The following is a 9322-nucleotide window of genomic DNA, read 5'->3' on the forward strand; positions in this document are numbered from 1 at the left end:
CTTAGCACAAACATATCAGTCATCAGCTGCTGCCTGTTGCAGACACGACCTTGTATTAACTAATGAGCTTTTTGTAACATGCTCTCAGCAACACTGTTGGACCATCTAATTTATAGATGTGGAGTCTCTTGAAACAGACCAGTCAAATCAACTTCATGTCTGAGGGCAGGGAAATGTATTACTTAAGGTCAAAATAACGCATAAAAGGGAAAATATTGGCAATATTCATCTGGAAGCCACTTTAAGAGTGAACTCAACAGAAACGATTAGCTCAATTTACATATTTGATATAATCTTAGTATAGACATGGGCCTATCAGGACATACAGTGTTTATAACACGGTGTATATAGGGACAAGAAAGACAACAGGTAATGGGAAAAAAATCATCACATATTCATTTTACATCACGGTCGCACAGAATTTATTAAGCCGATTTATCACTGTCAGATTTTAAAGAGGATTTAACAGGAGGCCAGCTTTTTTATTTGCTCCAACTAAAACTCTGGCAACTGCTTTGAGAATGACAATTACATTCAGTCATCTTGTAGCAAATTTAAGTAGGGGAGACCAGGGATGGTTGTAACAGCATAACTTTTACCAACAAGGGATAACATTTGAGTGACGTGATCAATATCATGTGTTATCACTCCCTCACTGATATTGCATATGAATTTGAATGGCTCTATGAAGAAGTGTGTAGGTTTTACAGCCCAAAAACAGTTTTTTAGGACAGAAACTGATCTTTTAGAACAAATCCAAGTTCTGACTAGTATCGATACCGTTGGCGTTTGAATTAGGTAACTTGTATAAGATGAAAGAGCAGGTTCTTAGGTAAAATGTGAGTCATTTTATCAATGTTTATATCAAACCACCATGCTGGTACAGCTGGTCAAACAATGACTGACAGGGGTGGGGATGGTTGTAACGCTTTTATCTTTGTTGTTTTATGAAGTGTCATTACGTGTCACCATCTTTCCTGGAATTTTATTAGCTGCTTCTGACCTCCTGCTGAAGGTTTCCATTCATACACACTTCATTGGTATTATCAGAATATGTTCTTTAATACAGCTTTCTAATGTTAGGATCCACACCACTGTCACTGTTCTTCATTTAGCCGTCAGTGATGGTTTTTTTTTTGTTCATACTGAACCACAGGAAGATGCTTTAGTGTTGGAACATGCACAATAAACTTACATAGATGCATTTTTTTTTGATTTGGTCTCAGTTTTTAGTTTTTAATATCACTGTTACAATTTACCCCAGGTTGTGGTAGGTTGTAACCGTGGCACTGGCACTCGTTGCATTTGACATCAAATAGTGAATTCTGTGATATAGTTTAAGAAGTTTAAGGCACTGCTACTTGTAGTGAACAAATGAGGGTATTCTGTGTCAAAATTTGAGAGCCCTATTGTTGTAAATATTTTCTATGACATTAGGATAATAGGTTACAATAACAAATGCTTTTATTTTGAAATAAGAATGTGTTATGTTGTCTTCCGCCAGTGTAGCTTTTAGACGTTAGTTAAGAATGTTACTGTTGCTAAGTAATAGCGTTTAGACGTTAGTTGCTACAAAAGAATGTTGCTGTTGCTAAGTAACGAATCTGCAATTTCCTCCTCGTACTTTTATGTCGCCGTTGTTTGTTTCCCTCGCTTGTAACATTGTTTCCGTGTTTAAATCAGTAAATATGATCGGCTTGAATGAGAAACGGCAGTGATGGTCAGTTTTTAAGAAGCTTCAACAACTTTGAAACAACACATTTTGGTGCCGAAACCCGGGATTTCAAGAAGAAAGACTGTGAACGTTGTCAAGTTGGAGCTACCGTTGAACCTGTCATTAACAGCGGAGATGGCCGAGCAATACGAGCGGATGAAACGGAAACGAAAGACGATCCGCACCTCCACAACGAAACTTTTGACTCGTATGGAAGAGGAGGTGAGGAAGGAGGATGGACCCGACTGTGATAAACTCCGTGAAATGCTGTCGGTGTTGGTGATCAAGGAGGGAACGTTAACGGACTTGGACAACGGCATCGAGGATGAAACGCCGACGGTGGAACTGGAGGCAGAGATCGCGACCACTCAGGACTACCAGGACCGCATCATCACACTGAAAGCCCGGGTCGATAGGCTCATAAGGACGACGCGGGACCCCGTGAGTGAGCGGATGAGTGACGCAAGCTCTGGCACAGTAAGATCAGAAAGCAGACAGACTGTTAAACTGCCGAAGCTGGTGATAGAAAAATACGACGGAGATGTAAGCCAGTGGCAAGAATTCTGGTCCCAGTATGAAACGGCTATTCATGAGAATGACGCACTGTGTAAGAGGGAGAAGTTCACCTACCTGAGATCCTATCTGACTGGAACAGCAGCAAGAGCTGTAACAGGACTAAGCATGACTGATAGGAATTATGATGCAGCAGTGGAATTACTACAGAGCCGTTTTGGAAGAAAAGACATTGTAATTAGTGCACATATGTCCAAACTGTTGAACCTTGCTCCTGTGAAAAGATCATCAGATGTTGCAGCACTCAGACAACTGTATGATGAATGTGAAATTCAGATCCGGAGCCTGGAATCCATGGGAGTTCACAGTGACACATATGGCTGCCTGCTCTGCCCAGTACTATTACAGCTGATACCAGAGGACATTGCATTGGCCTACACACGCAGATCAGACCCAAATGCTGAATGGAAAGTGCCTGAGCTCATTCATTTCCTTCAGAATGAGGTTCAAAGCAGAGAAAGAGCACTTCAACTGACCAGACCAGGTAACACACAAAGGGACATTCCGTCAAATAATAGACCTGTCTGTAAACCAGCACCCTCCTATGACAGAAGACCTAAAAGTTGGAGTATGCCCTCAGCTACAGCACTGCACACAGCGAGCATAGCACCACAGACCTGCATCTATTGTGATAGTCCCAGTCACAAACCAGAACATTGCCCTGACAGCTCTGTGCTAGCTCGCAAAGAAAAATTAAGGAAGCTGGGAAGATGCTACGTGTGCCTGGGTCCAAAACACATAGCAAAATTCTGCAAAGTTAAAAGTGTTTGCTCTTTATGTGGACGCAGACATCACCAGTCAGTGTGTGACCAAAATAACCCCCAGACAAGTGTGAACAGTGGTAGTACGGAGGCTGTTGTATCCTCTGTGTCCAGCACAGCAAAACCAAAGGCTAACACACAGAATACAGTGCTGCTGCAGACGGTGAAAGCGTGGACAGAGGGCCCAGCAGGAAGAAAAATCGTACGCTGTCTGTTGGATGGAGGCAGCCAAAGAAGCTTCATTCATGAAGGTGTGGTGAAAGCTCTGGGATTACCAGTGCTAGGAAAAGAGACACTGCATCTGCACACCTTTGGATCTGCTGCTCCTGTGACAGTACAGCGCAACATTGTCAAGGTATCACTGCAAAACGTGTGGAACACACAACAGAAAATAGAGATTGAGGCAGTGGAAACCCCTCAAGTGTGTACGGCAGTGATAAAGGTCCCCAGCGAACCCATCCAAGAGGAGCTAAAGAGACAGGGTCTGCAGCTGGCTGATTTTCCACTGGATGGTTCTGATGATGCAGAACTGTCACTGCTAATAGGAGCTGACTATTACTGGCAAGTGGTATCCGGCAAAGTCCAGAGAATCACAGAATCACTTGTTGCCATAGAAAGCTGCTTTGGGTGGGCTCTGCAGGGGCCTATTTCATCATCCAGTGTGACCGACACCACCTGCATGCACATCAGCCTAGAAGAGGACACAAAGATCTCAGAACAGCTACATGCCTTCTGGGAGGTGGAGTCACTGGGCATAGTGAACGAAAAGACCCAGAGCCCAGCAGAAACCGACGCTCTAAAGAACTTTGAACAGACTGTAACTTACAAAAATGGTCACTATGAAGTTGAGTTACCATGGCGACATGACAAACCAGCACTCCCAGACAACTTCAGAGTTGCAAAAAGACGGTTTGAAAGCCTCAAGAGGAGATTAAAGACGGATGCAACACTGTACTCCAGATACAATGATGTCATCACAGATTATCAACAGCAAGGCATCTGTGAGGATATAACTGAGAACACCGCAGCAGAAGAACATCCAGAGACTGTGAAATACTACATGCCACATCATGCTGTTCTCCGAGAAGACAAAGCGACAACAAAACTGAGAGTAGTGTTTGATGCATCATCACATGAGGAAGGTTGCCCCTCCCTAAATGACTGTTTACTGACTGGGCCAAACCTTAATCCAAATCTGCTAGATGTGCTAATCAAATTCAGATTACACCAGATAGCCTTTACTGCAGACATCACTAAGGCATTCTTGCAGATAGCTCTAGCAGAGAAAGATAAAGATGCTGTTAGATTCCTGTGGCTCCATGGACCTCCAAACAAGAACTGTGAAGATGAGCTGCGCATTATGAGAATGAGTAGAGTAGTGTTTGGAGTGTCACCCAGTCCATTTCTGCTAGCTGCCACTGTAAGAAAACACATAGAACAGTACGAAAGTCAGCAGCCCAGGGTGGTGGAGGCACTGAGGGAGTCTCTCTACGTTGATGATTTCATCTCCAGCTCAAGTGATGTCGATGAAGCCTTTTCAGTTTCCACCACAGCAAAAGAGATCCTGTCCCATGCTGGCATGAACCTGTGCAAATGGGTGACAAATTCACCAGATCTGAGAGCCAAGTGGACACAACATGGAGTGGAGCACACAACAGAGACAGCCGCTGGTGGAAATGTGCTGAAAGTGCTGGGGTTAGTGTGGAGATCAGAGAAAGATGAGTTTGTGTTTGACTTGAAGGGACTACTGGACATTGTTAAGGGCAAAGAAAACACAAAGAGAAGTGTGTTACAGACATCAGCACGTATCTTTGACCCTATAGGATTCCTCACTCCATTTACAATACGGGTAAAATGCCTGTTTCAAGAACTGTGGGAGAGAGGAATCAGCTGGGATGAACAGTTACCCACAGACTTGGCTGAAAAATGGGATCAGTGGTGTGCAGAGCTACCAAGGCTACATCTTGTAGCTATTCCAAGATGGTACCACATTGAAATCCAGCCAAAGTCACAGACACTGAAACTGCACATCTTTTGTGATGCCAGTGAGAAGGCGTACAGTGCTGTTGCCTACCTGCAAGGACCAAATAAAGACGGAGACAATGTAACATGTTTTGTGGCATCCAAGTCAAAGGTAGCACCCTTAAAGAAAATGACTTTACCACGCCTGGAGCTTATGGGTGCACTGATAGGAGCAAGGTTAGCAAATAACCTACTCAAGCCACTAAACATGGAGAAGAATCACCTGCACATGTGGACAGATTCAATGATCGTCTTCCATTGGATACGCAGCACAGCACAAAAATGGAAACCTTTTGTGTCAAACCGAGTGACTGAGATACAGAGTCTGACAAGCCCAGAGCAATGGTCCCACTGCAGCGGGAAAAACAACCCTGCTGATTTACCCACCAGAGGCCAAAGCGTCGACAACCTCATCCAGAGCCAGCTGTGGTGGAGCGGCCCTCCCTCACTACTGTCAACTGATGAAGCAGAAAGCATAGATGAGGACTTTGTTGCAGATGAGGTGAGCTCTGAGCTCAGGTCCAAGTATCAGACTGCAGTACAGCTCACCAGCACTGAACCAGCTGAACCACTGTTAGACCTAGACAAGTACAGCAGACTAAAGAAAGTACTTAGGATAACTGCATGGGTGAATAGGTTCATAGCTAATGCTAGATCCAGTCAAAAGACACAGGGAGAGCTAACTTCTCAGGAGCTCACTGCAGCAGAAGTGTACTGGGTAAAGATGACTCAAGAGCAGAGTTTTAGCCAAGAAATCAGTCAGCTGACATCAGGTCAGAACATCAGCAGAGATTCTAAAATCAAAGACTTGAAGCCATTCTTAGATGAAAATGGGCTCATTAGCGTAGGAGGCAGGTTACAGCACTCTGATTTCAGCTTTAGAGAGCAACACCCATATGTGCTACCTGCAAACCACAGATACTCTGAGCTACTAGTTCAGCACTGCCATGAAAGAGTTATGCATTCTGGAGTCAGGGATACTCTAGTTCAGATGAGGGAGAGATACTGGGTTCTAAAAGGGAGACAGCTAGTTAAGCGGTTGGTATCACGTTGTTACATCTGTAGGAGGTTAAAGGTGAAACCAGCTCAGCAAGTGACAGCTCCATTACCCAGAGACAGAGTTACAGAGTCTCCGCCCTTTGAAGTAACTGGTGTAGATTTTGCAGGTCCACTGTATGTAAAATCTGGTGGACAGCCTAAGAAAGCATATATTGCACTTTTCACTTGTGCAGTCACTAGGGCAGTGCATTTAGAGTTAGTGTCAGACCAGACAACTGAAAATTTTCTCTTGGCTTTAAAGAGATTTATTGCTAGACGAGGGCTATGTAAGATCATTTATTCAGACAATGCCAAAACATTTAAAAGAGCAGACCAAGACTTGAGAGAGCTTTGGAAGTCACTGAAAGGATCAGAGCTCACCGAGTTTTTCTCTGATAGAGGAGTCACATGGAAGTTCATCGCCGAGAGAGCAGCTTGGTGGGGTGGCTTCTGGGAGAGACTTGTGAGGTCTGTAAAAACATGCTTAAGGAAGATCCTGGGGAAAGCATCTTTAAGTTTTGAGGAGTTAACAACCATACTTACGGAGGTGGAAGCTGTGTTGAACTCCAGGCCCCTCTCATATGTTCATGAAGATGCCTCTGAACCCCAGCCACTCACACCTGCTCATTTCCTGGTTGGTAAAAGACTAACCTCTCTACCACCAAAGACTCTGCTTCCCCCTTCTCAGATAACAACAGTGAGTAGAGAGGACATGGGCAAGAGATGGAGATACAGACAGAGACTCCTGACCAGCTTTTGGACAGCTGGCGAAAGGATTACCTGATGGACTTGAAATCAGCTCACAAATGTGAGACACCTACACCCACTGAGCTGAAAGTGGGAGATGTCATCCTGGTCGGTGAGGACAACGCACCCCGACAGACCTGGAAAATAGGCAGGATAACCGAACTGTTTCCAGGGAGAGATGGACTTGTACGCTCCTGTATAGTTCATACATCCACAGGCAGTTTATTAAGAAGACCTGTTCAGCTAATCTATCCTTTAGAGATTAATTAATTAATTGCAATGTGATGTGATGAACATGATAGTGATGAACAACTGTTCATCGGGCGGGAGGATGTTGTAAATATTTTCTATGACATTAGGATAATAGGTTACAATAACAAATGCTTTTATTTTGAAATAAGAATGTGTTATGTTGTCTTCCGCCAGTGTAGCTTTTAGACGTTAGTTAAGAATGTTACTGTTGCTAAGTAATAGCGTTTAGACGTTAGTTGCTACAAAAGAATGTTGCTGTTGCTAAGTAACGAATCTGCAATTTCCTCCTCGTACTTTTATGTCGCCGTTGTTTGTTTCCCTCGCTTGTAACATTGTTTCCGTGTTTAAATCAGTAAATATGATCGGCTTGAATGAGAAACGGCAGTGATGGTCAGTTTTTAAGAAGCTTCAACAACTTTGAAACAACACCTATGAACACTATGCAAGTTATATGAGCTGACACAAAAAATGTTACAACCATCCCCGGTCTCCCCTACATGTCTGTGACTTTGTGCATCCAAAAAACAAAGTGAATACCTGCTTCATCGCTGATTTTGTCTTCTTGAACCAAATGCTAACTTCAATATAAAACTAAATAATAGTGGATCTACATATGAGCCCTGTGGAACTCCACAAGGAACATTTATATCTATGAAGAACTTTTTTATTTAAAGAGGAACTATTCAGGATGTGTAGCTTAGCTATGCTACAGTTTTACCTTAATTAAACAGCTTTGGAGTAATTGTGGTGGTTTAATAAATGACTTAACTTGTTACGAGGGAGAATGGAAGCTCTCTTTCTTCCACCTGCGTGTCACTTATTGTATCTCTTGGCTGAAAACCAACCTTGCAAGATCGGGGCCGACGCCCCAGTGTCCCAGCTCTCGTTTCTGCACACCAGACTATACAAATATACATATTGTAACATTGATATATAACATTATTTACAGCTCTATTGATTGATTTCTCACCAGCTTCATTGTAAACAAATGCACACGGCCAAGAGGAGGGTTAGCAAAACAGTGAAAAAGTGCCCGGACCTGCATACCGTATATGACCAAATGGTCGCCCACGTGCAAATACGCGCCTGTGCTCTAAAAGCTGCCGGGGGTCTGACCTCATCCAGCATATTCAACGTCCGTTCAATTAAACGCCTAGGTGATTAATTACACTGGTATTTGCATCTGCGATATTGAAGCATTCAGGGCTTCAAAATGAAAGGAACCAGTCAGAGGAAGCTTGAGCACAGGGGAACTCTAAAAAGGTAACACCCACTCTTGAATAGGTATAAGCACTTGTATGTGGTTGTGCGTGCACCCGTGTGTGTGTGTGTGTGTGTGTGTCTGTGTTGATTGTGTGCTGGCAGTGAAGACGACGCCATTCATTGCTTCAAGGAGGAGCCATGCCAGCCAATGAGAGAGCTGCTAGTGAGGGCCAGACAGCAGGCTGCTGTGGCAGCTGAGGAGGAGGAGGAGAGCAATGAGGAAGGGCAGTTCCTCAACGAGCTTGTGATTGAGGACGATGATTATGAGGGGGAGGAAGGGGCAGAAGAGGAGGATGATGATGAGTGGAGTTTTTAGTATTAGTGCTGTGCTGTTTTGATGGTCGTGGGGTTGCTTTTTACTGTACATGGTACCATAATTGTATTTGCACTGTTTTATTTACAAAGTAAAGTCACTTTGTTTTATTTAATAGGTAGTTTACTTTTAGTACCAGTGTTATATTTCAATCGACTTTTGACCTTCAGTAATTGATAGTATTTTACAATTTGTTGTTTGGATGGTGGTTGTGGGGTTGCTTACCATATGCTTGGTTCAGTTGTGTTACAGTGTGTAACACAGTTGAACTTGAAGGAGGCCATTAGTTTTGCAGTAGACAAGGACATAAAAATGACACAAACCCTGCAACAGACACACATAATAGCACAAACCACAGTATCATCAACACAGGAATGGTGATCCGCCATGCACAACCACAAATCAACAATAGAAAGATGAATGACAGCGGTACAGTAAAACACTGCATATGTAAAAGTAAGGTGCAAGAACACTGAATGCGGTTGTGTTGTGTACAGTGTGTTAGTTTTGTTCCAGTGGTCCTACGGTGACCTCCTTGTTCTTAAATAATGTGAAAATAATGGTCTGGTGCTGGTCATTGCAAAAATAAATACAAATACCCACCTGGCTCTTATAAACGCCTGGGCTCCAAATTGATTT

Source organism: Trachurus trachurus (assembly GCF_905171665.1).
Source record: "Trachurus trachurus genome assembly, chromosome: 21".
Taxonomy (NCBI): domain Eukaryota; kingdom Metazoa; phylum Chordata; class Actinopteri; order Carangiformes; family Carangidae; genus Trachurus; species Trachurus trachurus.